Genomic DNA, 16318 nt, shown 5'->3' on the forward strand with positions numbered 1-16318 from the left:
TAAATGGATATAAAAATAAAATATTACATCATCATTCAGAGAAGTGAAAGAAAAAAAATGAAAAGATACAATTCCAATGCCAAAATCTCAGCATAATAGGAACACAGTGAATGAAAGTGTATTCTATGGACCAACACAATGGGTGGGGGGGGGAGCTAAGCTTCATTAATAAAGTAGAGCAAGTTGAGAATTTTCTTCTCAACAGCTGAATAGACTGAACTTGCAAGCATAAATGTGAATGAATAATTCACTTTTATCACTACTACCTTCCCCATTCAACACAAAAACAAAGGCATTTTTATATGACAGCAAGTTCAGCATGTAACAGCAGTCATTGTAAGCAAGCCATTTCTAGTATGTTGTTTATACAGTGAAGTACTGTTCTACAGTGTCATAATTGATTTGTAAGTCTGTGCTTCTACTGTAACACTAACAGTAATTGTTGCCTCGTCAATGAATTGGCATAAGGACCCTGTCTTGCAAAACTATACTTTTATTCAACTTTTATGTAAATAAAATTTCTTGAACACTCTTTTTGTTATTAAAGTGTTTGTCTTACAGCTGTGCAAACTGTGAAACCAGGCACCTGCAAAGAGATCTGATTGAAGTGCTTAAGGCTTTGAACGGACTGAGTAAGCTAAATGGTGATGGCCTCCTCCCTCTTGTTAAGATAATTCACATGATGGGACATAAATTTAAACTGAGGAAGGATGATTACAGAATAGACGTACAGAAATCTGCTTACAGCTGTGAACAGGGGATTGTGGGAACAAACTTTCATCTAGTGTTGTAGAGGTAGGAGGTTGAACAAATTTAAGGAAGATCTATATAAATTAACAGGAAATAGACAGATAATGTGGGTTTTGGTTTTTTTTTGCTGATGCTGTATAAACTTGCTTCCATGCATCATTTGCCACTACTCTACTAACTGCACACGTTATGTTTGAAATGAAGTGCTAAAAGCTGTTGAGAAAATTTTCTAATGGCACTTGTTTATTTAATGAAATATTTTCCGGCCCATGTTTTTTTATATACATTGTTTCCACTGTTGGTCCAAAGAACAACACACCTGCAATTTACTGAACTTATGGACACCATGCATGTACAAGGGCATTCAGTAAATTATCTACCTACCTATGAAGGAAATGAGAGAGCCAAAAATCTGTTTTTATTTTTCAATGTAACTCGCCCAAACTTCAATACAATTGTTCCATTTTTTTGGCAATGAGGAAATACCAGACAAATAAAATTCTTTGTCCTGTCCATCAAAAAATGCAGAAAGAACAGACATCAGTTCATTATCATCAGCAAAGCAATGTCCACATATGTTTTTTCTCGAGGTGTTGAAACAGGAAATAGTCACTTGGGCCAGATCCAGACTGTAAGCTGGATGGGTAAGTTTTGTTAAGTCACGGTCTCTCAAAGCAGCAGCAACATCAAATTACCTCTGCACTGGTGTGTCATTGTGAATAAGCAGCACACCTCTGGAAAGTTTTCCACAGTGTTTTTCCTTTATTACTTCACTTAGGTTGCACAGTAGGGATGCATATGACTCCCCAGTGACTGTGCTTGTGTTCCAAGTAGTAAATGTACAAAATTTCCTCAGAATTCAAAAAAATGGTGGCCATAATCTTGCCAGCTGAAGGTTGTCTGAAATATTTTGGGTGGGGATGACTCCTTGTGCTTCCACTGCATTGATTCTTGCTTGGCCTTAGCATTCCAGTGATAAACCCATGTTTCATCATCAGTAACAATTCTGGAAATGAAAGTTTCAGTATCCCTTCCATAAAGCTCTAAATTCTCCTCACAACAACATACTCTGAATTGCTTCTGCAGAGTCAGAAATCTGGGGACCCACCTTGCACTGACTGTACTCATCTCCAAATGTTCAAGGATGGTTATAACTGTTCCCTCAAATATGTCATATTCCCTAAAGATATGGGACACTTTCAAATGTCTGTCATTCAGCACAAGGGTTTTCACAGCTTGGCACATTTCTGGAGTGGTCGCTGTCTCAGGCCTTCCTGGACATGGATCATCTTCGATGGACTCTCTAACCCCACTTGAATTGTTTTGACTTGAACTGTTTTGTACTCTTAAGATGCACTGTTGCCACACATAGCCACCATCCTTTCATGAATGACCTTTGGACCATTTCCTTCTTTAGTAAGAAACTTGATGACTGAACAAAATCCATAATTTAATACAGGTGTCTTCCTTCCTTCTGTTACAGCAGCACAACATAAAAACATAGTGGGATCAAAATTAGTATGATTCATTGAAATATAACTATGGAAAGTACCTTAGGTAGGTAATTTTTTGAATGCCCCTCACATGTCACAGCTGATAACATTTGACTTTACAAAAAGCTGGAGATCAGGCATTTGTAAGCAGGAGGAAAATGGGAGATTTTTGGGCCAAAACAGACTGTTTTCTGCAAAAAAGCAAGATTTCTACACAAAAAAAAAACCAGAAGGGTTTTTAAAGCCCATACTGCAGTAGAAATTAAATTTCACTGACAAAAAAATATACATTTTATATTAAAATGCAGCCATAGAATTGTTTACCAGTGCAATATGATTTTAAACATTAGCTTACCTAGCATTTTTCTGTCTGCAGATTTCTGTTTGGACATTCTATTAGACATCAACTGATTCTGATTGCTTCAAGAAAGATATTGTAGAATTTACTCTCTTAAGAAATTGTGTCAAAATTTTTGTTCATAACAATGGTCCTGCTGCCTAGACATGGCTGTCAGGAGCATCATTTTCAAAGATTCACCAAAAAGAGAAGATATGAACTGAGTTTTTGTTTTTTCTAACCTGGTTGAATATTCTCTTACATTCAGCATTTCTGGGGGGATGGGTAGCTATGCCCTGGATTTCCAAGTGGAAACTTTCATATTCTTTCTCTAAAAAGACCTTTAAGCTGTTCTTAATCCCTTGATTTAGAAGAGCTTAAAGTAGGTAAGTAGGTGAAATACAATGGGGCGGGAATTTTCCCTCTATCCTTCTTCTATTCCTTTCGCCTACTCAACCCCCCCCCACACTTTGGAAATACGGCAATGGAACGTGCATGGGCTTTATATACACACCTTCAACACGTGTTTGCTTGCTTCCCCTTTGAAGATGGTATAAACAAAAAGCTCCCATCAAGCTTTGGGTAATTAACTCCAATTATACTTCCAATTATTCACCATGCATGGATTTAGGGTCAAAGCTTGCTTTTATTCCTTTGTCTTGTTGCAAGGTTCTTCCATCTTTAAGCAGGTCTTTGAAATAATTTCCATCTATTCTGATTATATCTTATATGGATGAAGTTATTGCTGAAAAATATCTCAGGTAAGAGATTTCCCGACTTAAATTATAATATTTCAAAATTTTAATATTTCTTAATATCCTATTTATTATATTTATTATTTTATTTGGTTTAAATTCAAAACATTGATTTAAATTGAAAATGAGGACACAGATTTTCTACAAGAGAAAATCACAATAAGTTAGCACTTGTCTGATTTTACGAATATTAGAGTGTCTCGATCACACAAGTTGTCTGTCCTGCATGTCCAGTAATGTTTCGAGAAAACAAGATTCCCATAATGTTTTTTATACAATGTCAATGACTCAGTATTTCTATGAGGAATTGCTAAAATGCCAACATGATTTGAGATATTTGTTTTCAAGCTTCCTTGAGCACTTGTTTGTTCTGCAATCAAGGACCACTGTACATCAATTCTTTCTTCTTTCATATTAGCCTCCAGTAGCTTCTCTGATGCTGCAAAATATCTACTGCTTCATCTATTTCTTCATCTTTAAAACCAAGTACTGAAAACCTGTCTACAAAAAATTTCGAATCTGAAAATGGTGCACTACCAAATGATGAAATTTGAGCTACCTCAGCATCATTTTTCATTTAAATAATATCAAATTGTTTTATTTTATATTATAATATTAAAAAGTAATATCATTTTTCAATTAAACTTGTGCACCATGTAATCACATTATAGCCATGAAGTGCTTCCTCACCAAACAAAAGAACAGAATCTTTTCTTGTTTTGCCCTCCATGATCATGTGATAGAAATGCCTATGATTAAGTCAGAATCATATTTTGGATTAGTCTGCTATGGTAATAAAATTTCAAAATAAATTTACACATAACATTCTTCAACATATCTAGGGGTAATGACCTGTACATGAATGTGAGGTACACTGGATTAAAGAGCTATGTTCAGATTTTCAAATGTTGCCAATACAGGAACTCCCCGACTTACGTAATACTCGACATGGTAATTTGACTTTACGTAAGTTTTTGCCAGCCAGTGCAAACTTAAAAAAATCGTGGAAACATATTTTGCATCCTGTAGGAATAAATGCAGATATCATGATAATGTCGTAATGTGAACCCAATAGCACAGTTTTTGTCTTTTTTTTTTGTAGTTCCAAGTCCTTGGAAGTTGAAATTTTCACTATATTACTAAGCTGTTTATCTCTCTAAAAGGTTATATTTATAATGGAAATTGCACTACCCTTTCATCGTTATCATATGTTCCTGTTATAAGAATCAGTTTTGAACACCTTTGTGATATTTTTCTAAAGCACATTTCTAGAGGTCATGAGCAAAAAACAATAAAAACAATTTGCACTTTCCGGTTTATTGGACTTTTCTGTTAGTGCATCTAATTATAAATGGGCATATTGCATTTGCAATAATACCGATAACTGCAATTGTGTGGGTTTTTATTCTATTATGGTGAAATGTGTTCCTCTTCACTGAAATGATGAAGGGAAAGCAACCATCAAAAAGTGCAAGTGGTGGTGACGACAGGAAATGAAACAAAATTGATTTAGAAATGAAGATGAAAATTATTAAGTACAAAGCAGGACAAAGTTTGTCATCTACTGCAAGGGAATTAGGTCTCGCTGCTTCAACTGTGAATACTATTTTAAAGGACAGTGCATGTATAAAAGAACATGTCAAAGGATCAATGCATTTAAGATGAACAGTGATCACAAAACAGCGTTCAGGTGCTATATCAAAGATGGAACAGCAGTTAATAATGTGGATGGAAAATCAGATTCAGAAGCAAAAGCCACTGATTCTAATGACCATTCAATCAAAAGCAACAAGTATTTATAGAGATATTAAGGATAAGTATGGAGAACCCCAACCCAAGTTTGGGGCAAGCAATGGAAGGTTTAATAGGTTCAAGCATCGCGCTGGTTTCCACAACGTTAAAGTATGCGGTGAAATGGCCAGAGCCAATTCTGCAGTTGCAGAGAAATTTTGTGATGTGTTGGAAAAAATTATTTATGAAAGAGGCTATTCAATGCAGCAAATTTTTAACATTGATGAGACTGCCCAGTATTGGGAAAAAATCCCTGGGGATGGGGGGGAAGGAAAATACAATGCCAGGTTCCAAGACATCAAAAGATAGGGCCACACTTTTGCTTGGGGATAATGCAGTGGTAGATTACAGATTAAAACCACTGCTTGTGTACCATTCTGGAAATCCTTGTGCATTTAAGGGCATCAATAAAGCAACCCTGCCCGTGCATTTCCAATCAAACCAGAGACCACGGATAACAATATCTTTCTTTGAGGATTGGTTTAAATGCTGCTTCATTCCCGAGGTTGAAAACTATTGTAAAAACAACAGCATTCCTTTCAAGATTTTGCTTATGTTAGATAATGCTCCTGGACATCCTACACATCTTGATGATTTCAATTCGAAAGTGAGTCATATTTCTACGCCAAACATGACTTCACTCATCCACCCTATGGATCAAGGTGTTATTCGAATTAAAAAGCATATTTACGCACAACATTTGCGCTCAGGCACTGTCTGCAGTAGAAGATGAGAAAAATTTTACTTTAAGACACTTTTGGAAATCTTACAATATTTGCCACGCCATCTTAAACATTAATAAGGCCTGGGCAGAAATTACTAAAAGTTGTTTAAATGGTGCATGGAAGAAAATTGCCCACGGCATGTAAAAGGCTTCGAAGGATTTGAAAAAGACGAATCATATGAAGAGGTTACAGATAACATTGTAAAGGTTGCAGAGCCTTTCAGTTGAAGGTAGTTGCCAAAGACGTGGAGGAGTTAATGGAGGAAGAAGAGAAGGAATTATCTAACAACAAACTTATTGACTTGCAAGCAGCGATAGTGAAAGAAGAAAATGCTGACAAAGCTCAAGACGAACCAAATGAGGAGCCAAGACAACCAGAGAGAGAGAGAGATGGCAATGTCATTTCGTGAAATTGCATCAGCAATGGCGAGGTTTGAGAAGATGGATCCTGACAGCTTGTTGTTTGTTTGTTATTTGGTTTTTAGGAGCATTAGCAACTAAGGCCATATTGCTCCGGGGATATTCGGTGATCATTCCCTGACCTTTCCACATTCTCCGTATTTGGTGGTCACAGGCTCGAACCCCGGTCTAACCTAGAAGTGTGTGCTATGCATTGCTGCTCCTGCCCATATGACTACGGAGGCCCCAATCCTGACAGCGATCGATTCTTAAAAGTTAACAGAGGGGTGAATGATATGCTTGCTTGCTACAAAGAAATATACGATGAAAAGAAAACGGCAACCATCCAGTCATCCATTAATATGTTCTTTCGTAAGGTTGAGCGGCTGACCACTTCTAAGTCTCCACAGCCCTCAACCTCCACAGCGGCGTACTTATCAGCTGAAGACATCGATTCTGGCAACGATGCTCAAGAGGTAAAACTTACTGATGTTAAGCCTGTCTCCTGTCTTTTTTTTTAAATTTTGAAATTTTTTTAAATTGCAAGCTTTTGTAATTTTTCCTGCGCATGAGATAAAAAATTGAATAAATACAATAAATAATTCTATTTACATGTTCGTTGAACATTTACTTTTTGATTCAATCAATTAAGTGCACACACACAGTTGCGAGTGCTGCACAAGCATTGGGGAAAATCCGATACTTAGCATTCTGCAGAACGCAACCACTACATAAGTCGGGGAGTTGCTGTATTTAAAAGAAACAATCAAATTGCTTTATTCAAGCCAGAAGGAAACATAAGACTTTTTGCATGAGTGAGGATAAAATGTCAAGAATTATCAGCTTGCTTGGCCTCTTTAGGATTGCTTTTGCCAGAAGTTCAATTCAGAAGGTTTTTTTTTTTTTTTTTTTTTTTTGAGTTCATTAATTTATCTTCTTTAAAAATTTATTTTGGATCATTAACTAGATTTGGATATGAGTCAGTAGTACTCACTAGTGATTGCTTGTTTTACTTTTCAATTTGGTATGGATGTCAGATGAATTAATGAGGCTCGTGGCAGAGAAGAATTTATGGGATGCATATAAAGTATCAGGTGGCACAGAAACCTATGGCAGGTATAAACTAGTCTGTAATCAAGTCACAAAGGAAGTTAGGCAGGCGAAGGCAGATTACGAGAAATCTTTAGAAAAGGTTGCAAAGAAAAACAGCAAAGAGTTCTTATGTAAACTCTAGAAGGAAAGGGATGAATCAGATTGGGCCACTTATCATAGCAATGGCAAGGGATGACTATTGATGATCATGCTCAGGTAGCTGACAAACTGAATGAGTATTCTGCATCTACAATCACACGAGTTATTCAATGAGCGGAGTGCCAGAAGTTTATCAAATGACAGGTGGACCAGGACCATGGTATGTCTTCCAGGAGCAAATGTTGATGACGTTGTAGAGCAGAGATAATCTTTTAAGGGCACAAAAGGTGATGTCGTACACGTTGGCACTAATGATAATAAGAGTAGGAGACCGGCAGAATTACTTAACAAGTACAGGTCACTGTTAAAAAAAAGCCCTGAATTAGGGTTGAATTTGAAAGTGTCTGAAATTATGCCCAGACAAGACAAGAGGGAGAATATGATGAGAACCTTGTCGATCAATTCGGCCCTGGAGAGATTATGCAAGGCTCAAGAGGTAGAATTTTTCTCAGCCTGGTCTGTGCTTGTTAACAGGAGAAAGTGCTTCTACAGGGATGGGATACACTTAAATAGAAAGGGTGCAAGAATATTTGCTGATGCTATAGAGGCAGTGTTAGGTGGGTCGGAAAACTGCTAGCTTGGATGAATACACGGACTAATACATTAACAGTAGCTACTGGCAGAGGTGAAAGTAATTTTTGTACTGCTATTGAAATGAGTAGCAGCCTGGAAAACAAGATGCAGGGTATTTCAGAGATTGCTGGGAGTCATTGCAGTACAAGTAAACACATGGGTTGTGTTAGAGTAGCTAAGAATAGGAACAGGTGCTTGTATACTTGTGAATACACAAATGCTAGGAGTTTGGTAAATAAATTTGATGAATTTGAGGTGTTGGTCAAAACATCAAAGGCAGATATTGTTGGGATATCAGAGACGTGGTGTCACAGATATAAGGAATCCAGAACTGGAATTTGGAGAGTACAATGTATACAGGAAGGATAGACAGGATAGGAAGGGAGAGGAGTTATTCTATTAGTTAAGACACATAAAATCCAAGGAAGTGCAGCCAGTCGACATCGCTGGACAGTGCTGAGTAGAGTCGGTTTATTGTGACATAGGCACTGGAGGATCAAAATTGAGAGTAGGAAAGTGTTATAGGCCAAATGACTCTGATGAGTATAAGAAAACTGTACAGAGAAATAGCATGGGCCAGTAAATCAGAGTGTCTTATAATGGGGGATTTGATGTTCCCAGATATTGACTGGAATTTGTGGGTTGGTCATTCACAAACTAGCAAGGTTTTTGTGGATTCAATGGATGATTGTTTTCTACATCAGCATGTTCAGGAGGCAACTAGAGAGAGTAATACTCTTGATCTGATTATCAGTAGTGATTCTTCATGCATTAAGAATCTGCACATAAAGGAACCACTAGGTGGCAGTGATCACAGTGTGCTGAAGTGGGAGTTACTCAAAGAGGTAACTACCATCAGAGGTAACGGAAAGGGTTTTTGCTTTCGTAAAGGCGACTACGGAGGTCTGAAACAGTATTTAAATTCTATACGGTGCGACCAACTGATGATGTTACTAACAGCAAATTCAAAATGGGAGGCATTCAAAGAATTAATCTTGGAAGCTACTAGGCTTTACATACCAACTAAGAAATATTGTCCAAGGTTTAGGCCTAAATGGATGTCAGATGAACTAATGAGACATGTGGCAGAGAAGAAAAATGCATGGAATGCATATAAATTAATGGGTGAAATAGAAGCCTATGATAGATAAAAGCTGGTCTGTAACCAAGTCACAAAGGAGATTAGGCAGGCAAAGGCAGATGAGAACTCTTTGGCAAAGGATGTAAAGAAAAACAGCAGAGTTCTTTACTTATGTAATCTCTAGGAGGAAAGATATGAATCAGATTGGTCCACTGGATATTGATGGTTCAACTGTTGATGATCCTGCTAAGGTGACTAACAAAATAAATGAGTATTTTGCATCTACATTCACACACGAGGGGTTATTCAGAGAGGGCAATGCCAGAGGTGAATTAAACTCTGGAAGTGATCTAGATGATTTTGTAATAACTGAGAGAAAAGTGGAGGAAATATTGTTATGGATAAATATAAAAAAGGCACCAGGGGTGGATGGGATCTATCCAGTTATATTAAAGGAGGCAGCAAAGGAAGTAAACAAACCGTTAGCCATAATTATGAGAGCTTCCCTGGACTCAGGGGAGGTACCCATGGACTGGAGATGTGCAAATGTGACTACAATTCACAAAGGAGGATCAAAGGGCAACACAAGTAATTATAGACCTGTTAGTTTAACTTCTGTTCCAGGGAAATTAATGGAGGCACTGGTTAAAGAAGCACTGCAGGATCATCTAGACAAGACTTCAGTTATAGCTCGGACACAGCATGGGTTTGTTAAGAGGAAGTCTTGTCTGACCAATTTGATTGGATACTATGATGTGGTCACAAAGGAACTGGATGCAGGGAATAACTTGGATATCATATATTTGGATCTTAGAAAGACTTTTGATACTGTTGCACATGGATTGCTGCACAAATTGGAGCAGTGTGGCATTAGAGGCAAATTGCTGCTATGGATAAAGGAATGGTTGAGTAGGAAAAGTTAGAGTGGTAATCAATGGACACTGCTCTTCATGGACTAATGTTATTAGTGGAGTCCCTCAGGGTTCAGTGTTGGGTCCATTGTCATTTTCTGTATTTATAAATGATATTGGTGATGGTATATATATATATATATATATATATATATATATATATATATATATCAGCCTTAAATTCCAAATTTGCAGATGATACGAAGGTTGGCAGGCTTGTTAATGACACTAATGACAGTACGGCGCTGCAACAGGATCTAGAAAAGTTCAGCAGATGGGCTGAGAGGTGGCAAATGAAGTTTAACATTGACAAATGTAAAGTACTACATATGGGAGGCAGTGGCCCCAGAGTGGCGTATCGGCTGTGTGGTGCTACACAGACAGTGCTAGAGAATTGAAAGGACCTGGGAGTAACTGTGCAGGCAGATATAAAGTTTTCTGAGCAGTGCAGATGGTCTGGAAGAGTAGCTCATAGTGGCTTGTCAATGATATGCAGGAATTTTTCTAGCAGGGATAAGGAGTTGATTATCCCTTATATAAGGCAATGGTCAGACCACACCTTGAGTACTGTATACAGGTCTGGAGGCCTCATTTTAAGAAAGATGTAGAGCTGTTGGAACGAGTGCAGAGAAGGGCAACAAGATTAGTGAATGCAATGAAGGGTTGCTCTTATGAAGGAAGGCTTAATTTTTGCAGATTACAGTGTCTGGAGACTAGGAACCTGTGATGAGATCTGACTGAGGTGTATAAAGCCGTGAATGGTTTGAGCATGTTCAATGCTGATAGGATTCTCCCTCTTGCTCAGAATAATCACCTGAAAAGAATAAATTCAAATTGAGGAAAGACAGTTGTAGGATAGATGTAGTTTATTGGTGGAACAGGCTTCCATCTTTTGTTGTGGAAGTTGATAGCCTAAATAAATTTAAGGCTGAGCCGGACAGGTATTTGGAATGAATGGAGGGGTCAAATGGGAGTGAGTTTTTTTTTTTTTTTTTTTTTGTTTATTTATTTTTTTGGCTAATACTGCATAAGCTTGCTTTCTTGCATCGTATGCCTCTACTAATGCTAATAGGGAGCTAAGTGATATTTTAGTATTAAATCAGCTCACACCAACCATAAGAATAAGCATTTACTGTAACTAGAATATTTATTTACATATTAAAATAAAATAAATATTTACAAAAAACTGCTATTATATTAAATATACATGTAAAAACATTAAAACTGTGATAAAATCCTTGAGATAAAATACACTAAAATAAACCGGATTAAAAGCGATAAAAACGATAAAAATCTCTGGAGCTTTCGGAAGCTTGCGCTCCCTTCCTCAGCAGTAACAAAACTTCCTGCAGCACGTCCATATATAACAGGCTCACGGTACCTATACTCGTGGTGCAGTCGGCGCATGGTCTGAACTGGAAGCGGAAATAGCTCGGGAACGTGTTAAGCAAAACCGTTCATCCGTACTTAGGATAATAGTTTCAAACAGAGGATGCATACGCATACCTCTGTCCCTATTCATAATATTGTGGTCGGATGAACAGATTCGTAGGCTCTCGAGCCATTTACGGTTCCAGAACCCATGCGCTCGATCCATGATAACCGCATCCTCTGGGGAAATTTGATGCTGCTTCTCCCAAAAATGTTCGGCCACAGCAGATTTATTGTAATCAGCGGTTTTTATAGCATTTGCATGCTCCCCCAGACGATCCTTGAGCCGTCGTTTTGTCTCGCCCACATAACATTCCCCACAATCCGGGCATTCTATCCTGTATACTACTCCACTACTCAGGTCCTTTGCTATTGGGTCTTTTACCTGAGACAACACAGTGTGCAACCTCCGCCCGGGAAGCTGCACACAGCGTGTTTTATAGCCCCGCAAAATTCTAGCGAGATGCTCAGTAACGCCCGGATAGTAAGGAATGTATGCGGTAGCGACAGGAACAAACGGTTCCTGACGGTTAGACTCTATTCCTCTACTAAATCTGTCTATGATCCTCTGGGGGTATCCGCATTTTCTAAGGTCTGCTGTGACCCGTCTAATTTCACATTCTTTGTCCTCAGAGGTGGTGCAGTGTGACCCTGCTCTATCTAGTAGAGCTTTCACTACACTATTCTTATGCTGCCCAGCTTGTGCTGAACTATAATGGGTGTACTGGCCTCTGCACATAGGTTTTTTAAACACAGAAGTTTTTAGCCTAGCGCCTACCCTAGAGACCAGTACATCCAAGAAAGGAAGGGTACCTCCTGTTTCCACCTCTGAGGTAAATTGTATAAATTGGGAGAAGCTATTAAGCCAATGGAGTGCATCATCCTCTCTCCCCTCCTGGACCACGGTAAAGGTATCATCAACATACCTTTTCCATTTCTTTATGGGAAACTGACATCCACTAAAAACCCTCTCCTCTAACTCCTCCATGGCCAGATTGGCCACGATGGCGCTAATAGGAGATCCCATGGCTGTACCGTGAACCTGTTTGTACATAACACCTTGGTACACCATAGTGGTGCTGGCCAGACAAAGTTCCACACCCGAACAAATATCCTCTACGTTTAAAAGCGATCTACTACCCAAAGAGACATCATTACTCAAAGATCTTCTAACACAATATATTCCATGTTTAATTGGAATGCATGTGAATAGTGACACCACATCAAAAGAAATCATGCTCTCGTTTTCATTTACAGTCAAATCTTTCACAAAATTCACAAATTCTTTACTGTCTTTTATGACATAGTTGGACTGGCCCACTATAGGCGAAATCAATTTAGCCAAATACCCTGACAAAGCATATGTGGGGCTTCCTATAAATAAGCCCCACATATGCTTTGTCAGGGTATTTGGCTAAATTGATTTCGCCTATAGTGGGCCAGTCCAACTATGTCATAAAAGACAGTAAAGAATTTGTGAATTTTGTGAAAGATTTGACTGTAAATGAAAACGAGAGCATGATTTCTTTTGATGTGGTGTCACTATTCACATGCATTCCAATTAAACATGGAATATATTGTGTTAGAAGATCTTTGAGTAATGATGTCTCTTTGGGTAGTAGATCGCTTTTAAACGTAGAGGATATTTGTTCGGGTGTGGAACTTTGTCTGGCCAGCACCACTATGGTGTACCAAGGTGTTATGTACAAACAGGTTCACGGTACAGCCATGGGATCTCCTATTAGCGCCATCGTGGCCAATCTGGCCATGGAGGAGTTAGAGGAGAGGGTTTTTAGTGGATGTCAGTTTCCCATAAAGAAATGGAAAAGGTATGTTGATGATACCTTTACCGTGGTCCAGAAGGGGAGAGAGGATGATGCACTCCATTGGCTTAATAGCTTCTCCCAATTTATACAATTTACCTCAGAGGTGGAAACAGGAGGTACCCTTCCTTTCTTGGATGTACTGGTCTCTAGGGTAGGCGCTAGGCTAAAAACTTCTGTGTTTAAAAAACCTATGTGCAGAGGCCAGTACACCCATTATAGTTCAGCACAAGCTGGGCAGCATAAGAATAGTGTAGTGAAAGCTCTACTAGATAGAGCAGGGTCACACTGCACCACCTCTGAGGACAAAGAATGTGAAATTAGACGGGTCACAGCAGACCTTAGAAAATGCGGATACCCCCAGAGGATCATAGACAGATTTAGTAGAGGAATAGAGTCTAACCGTCAGGAACCGTTTGTTCCTGTCGCTACCGCATACATTCCTTACTATCCGGGCGTTACTGAGCATCTCGCTAGAATTTTGCGGGGCTATAAAACACGCTGTGTGCAGCTTCCCGGGCGGAGGTTGCACACTGTGTTGTCTCAGGTAAAAGACCCAATAGCAAAGGACCTGAGTAGTGGAGTAGTATACAGGATAGAATGCCCGGATTGTGGGGAATGTTATGTGGGCGAGACAAAACGACGGCTCAAGGATCGTCTGGGGGAGCATGCAAATGCTATAAAAACCGCTGATTACAATAAATCTGCTGTGGCCGAACATTTTTGGGAGAAGCAGCATCAAATTTCCCCAGAGGATGCGGTTATCATGGATCGAGCGCATGGGTTCTGGAACCGTAAATGGCTCGAGAGCCTACGAATCTGTTCATCCGACCACAATATTATGAATAGGGACAGAGGTATGCGTATGCATCCTCTGTTTGAAACTATTATCCTAAGTACGGATGAACGGTTTTGCTTAACACGTTCCCGAGCTATTTCCGCTTCCAGTTCAGACCATGCGCCGACTGCACCACGAGTATAGGTACCGTGAGCCTGTTATATATGGACGTGCTGCAGGAAGTTTTGTTACTGCTGAGGAAGGGAGCGCAAGCTTCCGAAAGCTCCAGAGATTTTTATCGTTTTTATCGCTTTTAATCCGGTTTATTTTAGTGTATTTTATCTCAAGGATTTTATCACAGTTTTAATGTTTTTACATGTATATTTAATATAATAGCAGTTTTTTGTAAATATTTATTTTATTTTAATATGTAAATAAATATTCTAGTTACAGTAAATGCTTATTCTTATGGTTGGTGTGAGCTGATTTAATACTAAAATATGAATTTTCCCAACCTCAGAGGCCTTTTTCAGGATATTGGGAGCTAAGTGATTTTGTAATAACTAAGAGTAAAGTGGAGAAGAAATTGTTGAAGTTAAACATAAGGAAGGCAACTGGGGTTGACGGGATCTATCCAGTTATATTAAAGGAGGCAGCAAAGGAAACCCTTAGCCATAATTATGAGAGCTTCCTTGGACTCAGGGGAAGTCCCCATGGACAAGAATTGTGCAAATGTATCACCAATTCACAAAGGGGGGTTCAAAAGGTGACAGACCTGTTAGTTTAATTTGTGTTCAGGGGAAAATAATGGAATCACAAATTAAAGAAGCATTGCAGAATCAGGTAGACAAGACTACAGTAACAGTTAAGACACCACATGGGTTTGTTAAAAGGAGGTATTGTCTGATCAATTTGATTGGATACTATGATGTGGTCACAAAGGAACTGAATTCCAAAAATAATTTTGATATCATATACTTGTATTTCAGGAAAACCTTTGATACTGCTGCACATGGAAGACTGCTGTACAAATTGGAGAGATATGGCATTAAGGGTAAGTCGCTACAATGGATAAAGGGATGGTTAAGTGGGAGAAGACAGAGGGTGGTAATCAATGGGTGCTGCTCTTTGTGGACTAATGTTATTAGTGGAGTCCCACAGGGTTCGGTGTTGGGTCCACTGTTGTTTTGTATATTTATCAATGATATTGATGAAGGTATATCAGGCTTAGTGTCGAAGTTTTCAGATGATACAAAGGTTGGCAGGGTTGTTAATGACAGTAATGGCAGTGTGCTACTGCAACAGGATCTAGATAATTTGGGCAGATGGGCTAAGAAGTGGCAACTGAAGTTTAACCTTGACAAATGCAAAGTACTGCATATGGGTAGAAGCAGGGCTTTTTTTTGTGACGGTACGCAACGGAACGGCGTACCGGTGCCTTTTTTTTTTTTTTTTTTTTTTTTTTTAAACAGCGTGTGATATTTGTATGCACTACATTTCGAAATTTGAAATATTCAGTAATTTCTTTTTTACATGTTTAACCATTATTCAAATACATATGCTTAAAGTTATTTAACTAAATTTGCATTTTTCACTGTCTATTGTTAAGATATTTTCTATATAAAACTTTATAACCATTTCTGGAATTTTAGATTACCCAGTCGAACGTCTGTTTAACGAACTTAAAATAGTTTCGGTTGAGCGAAAAAAAATTTCATATAACGAACAGATTAGGGAGACTCGGTACACACTGTTCACACTTCTGGCCTTCAGGCAATTAGTGCTGCTGCACGAATTAAGAGAGCTAAAGGGATTATTCCACTTAGTGATACTCATAAATCCTATCCGACCACCTGTCCCACATACCGAGAACTTGCACTGGTCAAGGGGTATTCCCGATAGAAACAATGGGGTCTGGTCAACCATCTACTGTAAGCGCCCTCTTCGGAAATTTGGAGAGAGTGGTTTTCTTTGCAAATAATCAACTGTTGTTTCACAGAAGTGCGATTTTTTTTCCGTAAATGTTTCTGTAAATTTTTCATATCTCTATTTACATCGTTACAGTAGCTCAGTGACTTCCACATTTTGGACAGTTTCACGAAAAAAAAAAAAAAAAATTCAAATTTAAGAACTACTTCAAAGAGCTAATGACAATATCGATGACAAGAAAAGAAAAATGAGGATAGTGAAAGTATTAAATCTTTTAAACGTGAAATGTTGG

The 16318-nt window shown here is 38.5% G+C and overlaps 1 protein-coding gene across 2 annotated transcripts in view; it reads right to left on the reverse strand.

Annotated features, from left to right (window-relative positions):
• The window catches only part of LOC150081519 (uncharacterized), a 188650-nt gene that overhangs the window by 134527 nt on the left and 37805 nt on the right, over window positions 1-16318 (reverse strand). The gene's annotated exons all lie outside the window — the stretch shown is intronic.

This window comes from Mastigoproctus giganteus, chromosome 8, assembly GCF_048544385.1.
Source record: "Mastigoproctus giganteus isolate SK-2022 chromosome 8, ASM4854438v1, whole genome shotgun sequence".
Classification (NCBI taxonomy): domain Eukaryota; kingdom Metazoa; phylum Arthropoda; class Arachnida; order Uropygi; family Thelyphonidae; genus Mastigoproctus; species Mastigoproctus giganteus.